The sequence below is a fragment of the Abramis brama genome, assembly GCF_963993115.1.
Source record: "Abramis brama genome assembly, chromosome: 1".
Taxonomy (NCBI): Eukaryota; Metazoa; Chordata; class Actinopteri; order Cypriniformes; family Leuciscidae; genus Abramis; species Abramis brama.
This window is the reverse complement of record NC_139963.1, coordinates 31813517-31827203: the sequence shown is the minus strand read 5'-3', so window position 1 is coordinate 31827203 and position 13687 is coordinate 31813517. Positions and strand designations below refer to the sequence as shown.

General features: G+C 34.8%; 2 gene segments (V, D, J or C); both read left to right on the top strand.

The window, feature by feature from the left end:
- The first annotated feature begins 2407 nt into the window (after nt 1–2407).
- On the top strand, nt 2408–4972 carry LOC311092726 (Ig heavy chain V region 6.96-like). The segment is given in 2 exons: nt 2408–2511; nt 2601–4972.
- Nucleotides 4973–12643: 7671 nt separating this feature from the next.
- Nucleotides 12644–13687, top strand: part of LOC311092653 (Ig mu chain C region membrane-bound form-like) — a 302681-nt gene continuing 301637 nt past the window's right edge. Inside the window, exon 1 of the C gene segment in view lies at nt 12644–12783.

Genomic DNA, 13687 nt, shown 5'->3' with positions numbered 1-13687 from the left:
ATGATCATATTCAGACACATTAACACACACACATACCAAGTGGACTTCATGTTATGACATCTAACATTATTGTTTTGAGTCTGTGAAACAAAATACTATTTGTTGTTATGTTTTGGTTAATTAATAAATATAACTTGTATTAATATATTACAATAATTTATATTAATAATAAAACATTTATAAAAGTTTATTGTAGAAATGTATCACAATACTAATATATATTATGGGTGTTTCTGCAACTACGGGCACTTATATGTCCCAGTGGTGAAATTTTAGATTTATGTTAAAATTTGATCCTTCATAAATATAAACTAGTTTCAATTCACACCTTGACATAAAAATAATTAAGAAATAATATGATTTAATGTAAAATTATGAAGCATTTATGGGTCCAAACTCCATTTTTGCTCATGTCCCACAACCCCGTGGTTTCAATGTTGATATACTTAAAATTAGCTCATTCTTTTACAATATGACAATGAATTAGTTTATACATATGACTTTACACCATCTTAAAGTTTTTTGTTGTTGTTTACTGATTGTTTATATGATTTTTTTCATCTAAATAAACCTGTCCCACACTTTTGAGCCCTTACCGCAACACTGAAAAAGACTCTTAATATGACATTTCTTCAAATCCAAAAACATTTCTATGGAAACAGAAATTAGCATGTGAGCACATGTCTGACAGATTGGTCCACCTCCATTAGGTCACTCACAAGATCCAGAAATAAATAAGATAAAGGTCATCTTTTCTTCTTAAGTATTTATTGTGTGTCCTTAGTAATTGTGTATTTTGAATTACATTTAAAAAAAATATTTATATTACTGTTGAATAAATATATATTGGTTGCTAAAAGTCAAAACTGATGTATCAGACCTTGCTAGCTGGCAGTTATCTGCAATATTAGCAAAAATTTAATTTCCGCAGCACTTCTTTAACGCAGCATTTTTAGGTGTTGCGGTAAAGACTTTGTGTTGCGGTTGAGACAAATTCAAGGTTTATATTGTATATTACATTGATCAGCCACAATATTTAAACCAGTGATAGGTGTGGTGAATATAATTTATTATATCAGTACGATGGTAAAGAGGATATATTAGGCAGCAACTGAACAGTCAGTTCTTGAATTTCATAAGTTGGAAGCAGAGAAAAGAGTAAGTGAAAAGATCTGAGTGACTTTGACAAGGGCCAAATGGTGATGGCAAGACAACTGCATCAGAACATCTCCAAAACAGCAGGTCTTGAGGGGTGTTTACGGTCTGTAGTGGTTAGTACCTACCAAAAGAGGTGCAAGGAAGGACAGTCCGATCACACAAAAGAGCTCAAAAAATTGTGCTGCCCATGATAGAAAGGTGTCAGAACACACAGTGCATAGCAGTTTGCTGGTTTGCAGCAGAACAGACAAAGTCCTATGATGACCCCTGTCCACCACCGAAAGTGCCTAAAATGGGCATGTGAGTGTCAGAACTGGATCACCCAACCAAGAGACAGCAGCAGGATGCACTATGGGAAGAAGGCAGACTGGTGTGATGCACAGGGCAATGTTCCGCTGGGAAACTTTGGGTCCTGGCATTCATGTGGATGTTACTTTGACACGTATCACCTACTGTACCTAAGATTGTTGTAGACCATGGCAATGGTGTTCCCTGATGGTAGTGGCCTGTTTCAGCAGGATAATGCACCCTGCCACAATGCAAAAAATTGTTCAGGAAGGGTTTGAGGGACATGACAAAGCGTTGCCTTGGCTTCAAAATTCCCCATATCTCAATCCGATTGAGCATCTATGGGATGTGCTTGATGAACAAATCTGATCCATGGAGGCACCAACTCACAACCTGATAACACAGGACATACGGAGGTCTTGTGGAGTCCTTGCCTTGACATATCATATTTTGTAAAAAGAAGAGATGAAAACCATAAAAAATAAATATGTTCCAGATTAAAATCTTAATGACTACATTCAATTTGGGGTACATCTTTTAATGTATTATGGACTGTGATGGTTAAATTCATGGGGTTTTATTATTTTAAATTTGGGAGAGTCAAAAGTGCCCATAGTTGCAGAAACACCCATTATATAATATAGTGCACGATAGCAGCAGAGCTCCACAAGAGGGAGTAATTTACTTAAAATGAAACATGACCTTTTTCTGAAGACTTAACACAATTATCAAAAAATTATTTCATTACATTGTCACATACATTCTGAAAAATAATCAAAAACCAGCATACTGACATCGTTTAAATTACACACAAACCTAAATTTGAGTCCACAATAAACAATTCTGGACTAAGTATCTCCTCCTCTCATAAATAATAATCATAAAGGGCATGATAAAGCAGACTATGCAAATGTGCTATTTTACCTCTATATAACACACAAATCCAGCTCACTGTTCACTGTCCAGTGAAATAATATGAGCAGCATTTACATATAGCAAAAGTTTCGACAATGGTGTCAAGGAGCATTTGCCATTTCATCTTTATGTTGATTGTATCTCAACAAGGTAATTTTGACATTTGTGTTATTCTAGCAAACAGCACTTTGATTGATAGAAGCTCACTGTTAATATGATTTATGTCTTTTATGCCACAGGTATCAGTGGTGATGAAATTCGATTAGATCAGTCCTCTGCTGTGATTGAGAGACCAGGAGAAACAGTGAAGATCTCCTGTAAAATATCTGGTTTTACAATGACAGAGCACTACATGCACTGGATCAGGCAGAAGCCAGGGAAAGCTCTGGAGTGGATTGGGAGAGTTGACTCTGGCAGTAGTTCTAGCTCTGATTATCTTATTTACGCAGACTCTGTGAAAAATCACTTCACCATGAGTGAGGACGTGTCTCAAAGTACACAGTATCTTGAAGCCAAGAGTCTGAGAGAAGAGGACACTGCTGTTTATTACTGTGCTCGAGAGTCACAGTGACTGCATCTGTTGAAGCAGCTCTACAATAACCACAGAAAGAAAATACCATGATTAATATTTTATCTATTATTATATTCTCTCTGGTTTTTGAATTCAGATGCTTTCTTGTTTATATCTGAAATCCAGTCTTCATTTGCACGGCATTGAAAGGACAGAGTTTACTGATAATGGAGATTGCAGTTTTTGATCTTTATACTCCCATTTATATTTACTTGTTTCATTTCTAGAATTTGATACAATATTGTCTCTGTAAATCCAGGCCAAAAAGTGATTAGTTCGTTCAAATGTACAGTAATCCTGTAGCAAATCCACAGATCCGTCAGTGACAGCAAGTGCTCAACAACCACCACTGTCAGTCACATCCTGAAATGCCAAAACATCTCACTCGGTCCTCCTCACTGACCTCATTTAGCCAGGCCCTCATCAGGATTGGGATATCACACAAGCACCAGTCCTCCAGCAACATCATAGACCTACAAGCAGCTAGTTGAGAAATAACTTGAGTGAAATGAAAGGTATTTCCAGGTCTGTGACATTCATGACACTTGCAGTGTTTAATGAGCTTTGATGACAGCAGATCTGAAAACAATTGACCATTAAAAAGAACAGCTGAACATCAGTTCATAAATGATGAAATTTGTGAATGCGTTCTTAGTTATTTTTTGAATAAATTTAAAAATGCATAAAAGCACTAACTTGATGAGAAATATACTTAATTTTAATAAACAGAATAATAAACATTCAGTTGTTTTCTTAATATTGTAAGTAAATTTTCTTTAACATGAAGAATATTTCAATATTAAGTGTAAATTCAACATGAATTTACATAAAAACAGTAAGAGATTTTGCCTCATTTCAGAACACCAATGCACACCACTGACCCAAACCATCATCTTTACATCACTTGCTGACTGCTACCACTATTACTGTTATGATTTCCCAGAAAATCAACCAGAAACATTATAATTATAGTTACAATATCACATTACCATTATTAGACAAAATGAGAAAAACACAAATACTAAAACTGTGATGACATGTAAACAAACCTTTGTCAATACAAATCATTTTGTAGGAAACCTATTTATAACTGTGCTATAAATCTGTGCTATAAATTTAATCAGTACTTAAGTTGCAGTGCAGCTAATTATCATCTTATTCTTTTTATATGACAGTTTTGGGGTGATAATGGATAATCTCTATGTTACTCTATAGAGAAACTATTTTTCTGTATACCGGTATTGCGGTCATCACATTGTTCTATTTCATTTATTATTAATTTTCATTATTATCACATTAATTTTCCATGTTTTTCTTTGACCTCTTGAAGAATCAGTCATTCTGTCCAGCAGTGTGTCTGGTTTCCAAATTAGTCTTCTTGCATCACACCAATATGAATTAAGCATGCACATTTTAAAAGATATGCAAGATAAAAACCTTTCCAAAAACACAGGCATAAAGCCCGTCATATGAAAATTTCATAATAAATAAACTATACTGACCAAATAAATAAATAAATAAATAACACAGAAAATCTACAAAAGGACTATTGGGGAAAATGTGCTGAAGGGTTGACTCACACTCTGTTCATACAGGTCAATTTAAACTAGTTAGTCTAGTCACTAAATCATTTTTGAGTCTTACATTTTTTTTACACTTCTTTTTTTCATGCTATACTCAACATTCAAATTAAACTTTCCCTCCCTCTTATGATTGACAATAGACTTATTCATCTCTCTGTTTCATGTGGTGTTCAATATTTCAGCTCAACCTCTAAGAAATCATGTTCTGTATATTTGTTGATACTGGCAGCTTCATCCTGTGAGTTTTCTTTGTTATTATAACTATACTGTTAAGGACACTGATTGCAAAAAATATGATAATAAAAGATGAGTAGCACAAGGTTTAAAACTGTTTAACATTGAGGGCAGCACAGCATATTTTGTTTAGTTTTTAAGACCCTCCCTTATTCAAATGAAGTTTGAATTGTACAGTCCATTCTCTGTGTAATAAATGCTTGGATTTTTAAAAGCTTCTTCACACACCAGAAACATAATTTGGTCTGCATTGGTCTTAGAGGATGATGAACCTGAGATATTTTACTCTCTTTGTACTGGTTTCATGTAAGTTTAAATCCAATCTCAATAAGAAACTTTCTGAATATGAATATTTAAATCCAATTCTGTTTTAATTATGTGAACATTCTGTCTTAGTTCCAGAGGCACATGGTCAATCACTGACCTCTTCTGGCTCTGAGGTAAAGAAACCTGGAGAATCAGTCACACTATCTTGTGTGGTTTCTGGACTCTCCCTTAGCTGGCTGCACTGGATCCGTCAGAAACCAGGGAGAGGACTGGAGTGGATCGGCCGCATTGATGGTGGCACTGGCACTATTTTTGCTCAGTCTCTGCAGGGCCAGTTCTCCATCACCAAAGACACCAGCAAAAACATGGTGTACTTGGAGATAAAAAGCCTGAAGACTGAAGACACAGCTGTTTATTACTGTGCAAGAGAGTCACAGTAAGACAAAAGACTGCAGGGCCAATCAAAAACAGAAGTGCAGTAACATATGACTAGATCATGTTACATCCCTGGGAATTAAAGAGTTGCTCTGTTTGTAGATTCTCTTCAGCTACATTTGCCACTTTATACATTTAGTAAGTTTTGTTACAATAGGATACATATAATATGCAAACTAAATCACATGAAGAACATATAATGCTTATTCTGATGAGTTAACGGAGGAGTATGTTGAACGCAATATATAGGCAACTTTAGGAAAATTAAACATCATATTTCCAAATAATTTACTGCAAGCATAAAAATTAAGTATTTTTTATGTTTGTTCGACTAAAAGTTTTCATTTGACTGAAGCATGACTTTATAGTCCCAAAATATTATTAGAACATTCCAGTGATATGTGCAGCAGAGGGTTTGTCTTTCTCTTTATATTTGAGCCACTGGATGGCACTTTAAGTATGTTTTTTTTTTTTTTTTTTTTTTTTTTCTCATCACAATCCATTCATTAACACAAAAATACCTCCACTTCTCCCAGTCTGCATCAAATTTAAGACCTCAAGAGATAATAGCAAGAATAAGCGGTATCTTTGGATGTGCAGCCTGAAAACTGAAGACAAAAACAACAACAGCTATAAAAATTAATCAATCATCAAAGCAAAATATATAGGTACCCTACATGCTGGGGAATCATAACCCTAAACACATCAGCAACATTGTTTAATATAATTTAGTTTGCTCAAGACAACTCAGCTAAATTGTTAACATTTGGGGGAATATTTTTGGTCTAATATGTTTGTATGAACATATTTCTCATGTGTAACTGATCTCTAGTTCAAGCTCAAGCATGAACAGAGCATGCTGCACATATTTTATACAATGTTAAATGTTGTCACCTGTATGTAAGATTTCAACTTTGTTTTTTTGTAATATAACAACAAATTATGAGTAAATGGCACAACAGAATCTTACGATTCTAAACAGTTTTGTGTGTGTGTGTGTGTGTTGTATTTTAATCACCCTTAACGCTGTTATGCTATATGTGAGACCTTTATTCACACAGCTAATGGCTCCAAGCCTTCGATTACTCTAAACCCTCTAAAAAAATCTATTTCTATGAAAACTATGTTGCTGCAACGTGATCTCATGAGAATACGTGTGTATTTTTACGTAAAGTGTAATTCTGCCATACGTACATTTACTTACGTTACACACAGAAACGTATAATACTGACGTATTTACAGCACTAAAACGTAAAATATTTACGTATTAACAGCACAAAAACGTAAATTATTTACGTATGAACAACTCTACCGACGTACATATTTGTACGTATTCTTATTTATGCATATTAAAATCGTGGCATTAATGTTTTGACTCTATTGCATTCAAATGTCTTATCAATTACGTTTTCAGTCGCATTTATTATTATTAAATGCAGTTTACTCAAGAAATAGGCTAATAACCATTCGCTCTGTTCGTGCCTTCTGCTGCAAACTCATTTCGGAGGATTAGCCTACATGCAGTTACACAAGAATACACTTTAAAACCTTAAAAATACCTTATTTAATCGTTTAACCATTTTGTAATATTAAGTTTATTTACAGTGAGACACAAAATGCGTTTTCTCCAATAGAACAATAATACACCAAAACCCAACATAAATTCACAAAAGACATACATTTTATTAGCTTGATATTATAATCCAAATCTTTAGAATCCATACATTTGCAAGAAAGAGATCCAAATTCAGCCCTTTATCCAGTGAGTAATCTTCATTTCCATTTCACAGGCTATCAGCAGCGCAGTCCGTAACTGTCAAATTCCGCGCTCGTGATGAATTTAAATTCAAAAATTGCGCCCTCAAGAAGCGTTACGACATGTTTTACGGCAGTAATATCAAACGCTCATTGGCTCTCGCCACAGATTGCGACATGCCGTATTTCAGTCGGTAAACTACATTTGAAATGGAGAAGCGCGCGCGCCTTCACACAGAGCGAAGCCGGATTAACATTTTCATGGATTAATAACTTAAATTCTGCTCTGTACCTCATTCAAAACTATTATACTGAAAGAGAGGACTGTGACTGCAACACATCGTCATGTGAACGACTTTTTGTACCGGTTTTGACATTTTCGCAATAAATAAATTATTGTGATTACACGTATGTTGTAATTTTTCTTCATAATTGTAGCCTATGTAGTTTTAAGAAATTGTTATGGGTAGGTTTAGGGGTAGGAGTAGGATTAGCTGCTAAAAAAAATCTTTTAATGCTATATTGTTAATAAAATTGCCATTTCCCTACACATCTCTGTACGTTTTGTCCTTTTTATATTCTGTATAAAATGGGTAACGTTATGTTTAGGTTTTCTATCTTTGAAAATTAGAGTATTAATACTACGTATTAACAATGAGACCAGGCTGTATAAATGCATTTATGGATATACGTTGAATCTATACGTATTTTAAGTTGTAATACGTAAATATAGATACGTATCGAACCTGAAATAACGTCCATATGATACGTAAAAGTCACTATAATACGTAAATATATATACGAATTGGATCGTTTTTATTTACGTCTAAATATGTACGTTTCGTGTGTGAGATCAGGCGGCGGATAACCCCCACTCCCAGAGGATTGTTTTATAAACTGTTCAATGTCTAACCAATGACTAACCTAATCTAAATCATCTGCTGTGTGAACTTTTTTTTTTTTCTGTGTAGCTTTTTCTGGCAGGTTTGACAATGGAAATGCTACAGTATGTAGTTCTGCTGATGGTTATTTTATGTAAGAAACACCAATTCATCCTGAATTATTACTCCAATTCATCTCACTGTTCTATTAGCCTACTGTAAATCATCTAACATAAATTCCTGTAGCGTAGAACATGGTGCTTTAGCAATGCCAGTGGATTTATTTCCCAGGAATGCATGATAAAATATGGTAAAATCTGTATATCCTGATAGCAGTTTAAGTCACTTTGAATATCACGCAAATCTAACTACTCAAAAATAAATTGTATTTCATATTGTACGAAATGTTATTAAAATTATTATTATGAAATATTACTAGAAATGTGAAATGTATCAAGCAACTGTTCCTCTTAGGGTACATATTTACATTTTATTATTATTATTATTATTTTTTTTTTTTTTTCAAAACAATGATGAAGATAACAGCAAAGCCTGCAAACCCGTATATAAACGCTAGAGGGCGAGAAAACATCTCTTTTAAAAAAGAGATTGGTTTTAGGCAGCAATAATATATGATAGGCTATTTACAGACCGTTTTGTTTGTTTGTTTTTATGGGGACTTGATATAGATTGTTTGTGCATTTTACCCGCGTGTTTGTAAGTTGTTGTTGTTGTTGTTTTTTTGTTTTTGTTTTTTTTTAGGAGTTTGATCAATGAATTAATCAATTGACTATCAGTAGGCCTGGAATGTTTGTTCGATTGTGGAAAAACGTGAAAATATGCACTTTTTTAAACGCGAATGCAGTTACTTTTTTAACAGAATTTGTCAAGAATGACACATGACGTGCTCGCGCATGGTTTTTGCACTTGTGTGTGTCACTGTGACTACGGGGGCACGGTGATAAAGCCCCATACAAAAACTGTTCGGATAAAACCCATGACATATTTATAACAATTATGGAGAGCCAGATCCGTGTACATGCATGATTAAATGAATGATCTAATAAGAAATGTAGTCCAGACTATTAACTCTTTATTTTTAGGCTATGTATTATTCGTTTTCGGCATATTCGGCAGGTCCTTCAGATAGAAACATTATTTTGTCAGGATTCGGAATTCGGTCTGGTTTACACTCTGTCTTGTAAATATTAAAAATAATGCATTTCAACTTTTGTATTGCACAAGGAAATTGGACAAATAAACATGGTTGATATAAGCAATTATATTTCTGAATTGCTAAAACACATTCCTCGAAACCATCACCCACTTTCTCAAAACCTTAAACACAAAACCAAATCTTTAAACTACATTAGAGAACATCTGACTCTTCTGGCAAAATCAAACAATTACTGTAACTCAAAACAATTTTATCTGTGCTCAAAATCAAATAATGCTTTCAGATCTTACATCCAGTCAAAAATATAAACACTACAGATCCTTTATCAGGCACTAAATTAAAAAAAGAAGAACCGCATCCAAAGCAGTTACAGAAAAATGTATATTGTAACAATTACTAATTTTGCAATTTAAGTAAAAAAGTACAGTAATCGCAACTTAAGTTGTAAGGTGAATGAATTTTACAGGTTATGCCTGCAAGTAGCCTATAGTATTGTACTGCATATTGTACTGAATGTCTGTATATTCAGCACTTGCATACTGTAAAAATACAGTGGTCCAACTGCAAAAGCCCAAAAGGTCAACGAAATCTCTAAATGAAAAGCATGTTACAGAACACTCAAAAGACTTGTGCAACTGCAAAATTAGTCAGTGAGAAATTAATTCTGCCTCAGCATCACATCTTTGTGCTGGGTCCTCACAGGCAATGATGTATCTTGGCAGGCAAAGGGAAAAACCCATGTGCTGGATTTAGCCTTGACAACACTGTCCACACCTCGCTTTTTTTCGTCCTCATCCTCTTCCTCCTCGTCTACCACCTCTTACACACACTCTTCCTTCTCTCACTCTCAGATTGTTTCCATCTTGGTATCATTATTCAATCCACCATGTGCACTCTGAACTGGGCTGGCTCATATTTTGTACAGTTGGTTTGATCACATCATTATAATGACACTACAATTTTGAGTCATTTTGTGTAAACGATGACAACTGTGTTTTGGCCGATTATATTAACTTATTACCAACACTTTTTAGTCAGAGAAAAACACACTGTAAAAAATTAAACCGTGATTTCTACGGTAAAAAACTGGCAGCTGTGGTTGCCAGTACTTTACCGTCAAAAACACGGTAGCAACATTATTGGTTTTACAGACTTAAAATTTACAGTAATAAACCGTATTTTATTATCTGATATAATGTGAATTTACCGTCATATTGAAGTATTAATATCTGTTTTGTACCATTGTAATACACTGATAACCACCAATCACAGCAGTGATAAGTCACATGATCAATCAAAGCTCATCACAAGCAGCTCTTCCACAAGAAAGTTAAAATTTATATATAGAAGCTGCACAGTGTCATTCACACAAACATTAAACACCATTGGTAACACACATTAAATTTTAAAAATGCAATAAACATTAATTTAACAACATTAAATGTAACATAAAACCCTAATGTACATAACTGATTAGAAAAAAACGAAGAAAACTATTAAGAAACAGTTATTTCAACAAAAATGAAATAACTACAACTACAGTTTTTCACTGTAAATTATACAATGAGTTGTTCTTTTTCACTTTCAAAAACTGTAAATTTAACGTTATTTTACAGTAAAATTACATTAAATGTACCATTAGATCTATCACAGTTATTTACCATATATAGTACTTTCTGGTAACCAATTTACAGTTTTTCACTGTAGCATTTTTACAGTCTTTTACCGTTAAAATTACGATAATTTTTTACATGTCATGGATAATTTGACAATAAATTACGAAATAAATCAGGTTTTAAGGTTGGCTAATATGGAAAAGATCGTTTGTGTTTTTGTGCACTGAAGAAATTAAAAGTATCACTGTGATGTTGCCTTTGACTACTGGGGGAAAGGCACGTCTGTCACATACCCCTTTTCCACCAACAAGAACCGGGTGCTGGTTCAGAGCCAGAGCCAAAGCTGGTTCAGAGTTGGTTCGACTGACGAGCTTACTAAGAACCGGTTTGCCTTTCCACCGGCTAGAGAGCCACAACAGAGCCAGATCTTACGTCACTGTATACGTCTCATGTTGCCCAGCAACCGCTAGTGCGGTAGCGCCAAACACAAACACGCCAGGCTTGTTCGAGATGCATCGGCTTCTCGCAGATCGATCGCCGCATGACATCAAAGCACTGCGATAGCGATCTAAAAGCACAAGGAGTCGTATGCTCTCCAAACACTCCCGCAGCTCCGATCGGTCCTCGCCGCTCCGATGCATCTCGAACAAGCCATCAACAATAACGGACGTTGCAATACTATGGATGCTCATGGGTTTGCAAAAATACATCGGAATCCAACGCGTTCGTGCAGCTCGCCGTAACTTACATAGACGGATATTATAATCGAGCTGCTATTAGCTCGACTAGCTGCTATTTAAAAATGGCGGTCACAAGTTTCTATTCGTCTTGTTGGTCACGGTAACCCCGCCCCCAGCCCCTGACGCAAGCGGTTCTTTCTTGGCTCCGTTCTAGACCCTGCAATGATTTGGTGCTACTTAAAGGAGAACTCCGGTCAATTTTAACATTGAGCTCATTTTATTGTACATTTGGAGTGCTGTCAATACAGAGAACAACGACAAAAATCGGTGTTGCCTACACCGAGTTATTCTATTTTTAAAATTTGCACCCTGTTGACTTCAATGGGGCAATGCTCCGGTTGAAGTCCAAAGTAGTCAATTGCCGAGTTCACGCGCGTGATCATTGGTAACTAAACCTATGCGCGTGAACTCGGCAATCGACTACTTTGGACTTCAACCGAAAAACAGGATGTAAACAGGTATTTGCGCTGGCTTAAATAACATAATTTTTATACATATCTTTTAAATCTACTGCAGTCAGATCCACTCGTGTTCACTCAGAAGGAATCACTCACATTTTCTGTGCACTTGTAATGACACATCAAGGATGTTAAGAGGCTAAAAGCAGGTTTAAACATTGCCCCATTGAAGTCAACAGGGTGCAAATTTTAAAAATAGAATAACTCGGTGTAGGCAACACCGATTTTCGTCGTTGTTCTCTGTATTGACAGCACTCCAAATGTACAAAAAAATGAGCTCAATGTTAAAATTGACCGGAGTTCTCCTTTAAGAACCAGTTTTACTGGTTCGGAGCTGGTGCTTTGGCGGTGGAAAAACAAAGAACCGATTTGAAACTAGGCTCTGGCTCCGAACCAGCACCAGCTCTGCCTTGGTGGAAAAGGGGTAACAGTGACATCTGGTAAGAAAGAATCCTCTCAATAATCTTGGCACGTTTTAAATATTTAGCTAAATGTAAATGTCCGTTTCTAGTCCGTTTTGGCTAAGGCTAAATAAAAGTCTAAATAGTTAAATCTGTGGGTTATATAATAATAAATGAAAGCTACTTGTTAAGAGATAAACATATGATATAGCCGCTATTTTTGTACAATATCCCCTGGTAAAATGTCAGTGTGACAATGCTTTTGACTACTGGGGGAAAGGAACAATGGTCACTGTCTCGTCAGGTAAGAAAAATATCCACCTACCAAATCAAAATCAAATTTAAGTAGCCTACGATAAATGTCTGCGCAGTTATTTTGTCGTTTTTTTTTGTTTGTTTTTTTTTTACATTAAAGCAACATTTCAATGTCGAGATTTTTTTGTTATGCGATTAGACAATTAAAGTCAGGACATAGTCTAAAGTAATTTAGAAACGCAAATATTCAGATTATGAATGAATAATTAAATTCGAAATAATTGTATTTGTGCATTCAAATAAAACAAGGAATTGGCTACAGGTCGTTCAACAGACTCTGAGCGTTGCATTTTTATACTGCACTGTAACATTAAAAATATATTGTGTAACTGGGCTTTCGACTACTGGGGAAGCGGCACCAAAGTCACCGTAACAAACAGTAAGATTGTATGATTAATTGCAAGGACATTTGTATCGTAAAAAAGACCAAATTTCACGTGTGTTTTATTATTTATTTATTTTTATTATATCTTTAACAGAGTTCTCTATTGCAAACTGTCTTAATTTAGCTGTTGTCCATTTCATTAGATTTAAAAGACTACATAAATTTATAATATTGTTCATGTTAAAAACGAACAAAAATACAACAGTAGTTACTCTTAAACGACTCCTTTCGTTGTACATTATTCTCTCATGTGTTGCCTTAAACTGCTCAATAGACGCTGAAAACAGCCGGAGCATAAATATAAGACTAAAAATCCTAACTAAACTGTAACGTCTCGTTTTAACTTTATGCACTGAAATCAACTAATATAATGTGTTATATTTTAAGTTGTTGATTGCATCCCGATATTATTAAATAATATTAATATAATAATAATAAACTGGCGTAGCTTACTGATTTATAAAGATAGCCTTTATCTGTCAATGCATGAAGAGGACAATTGGAGATT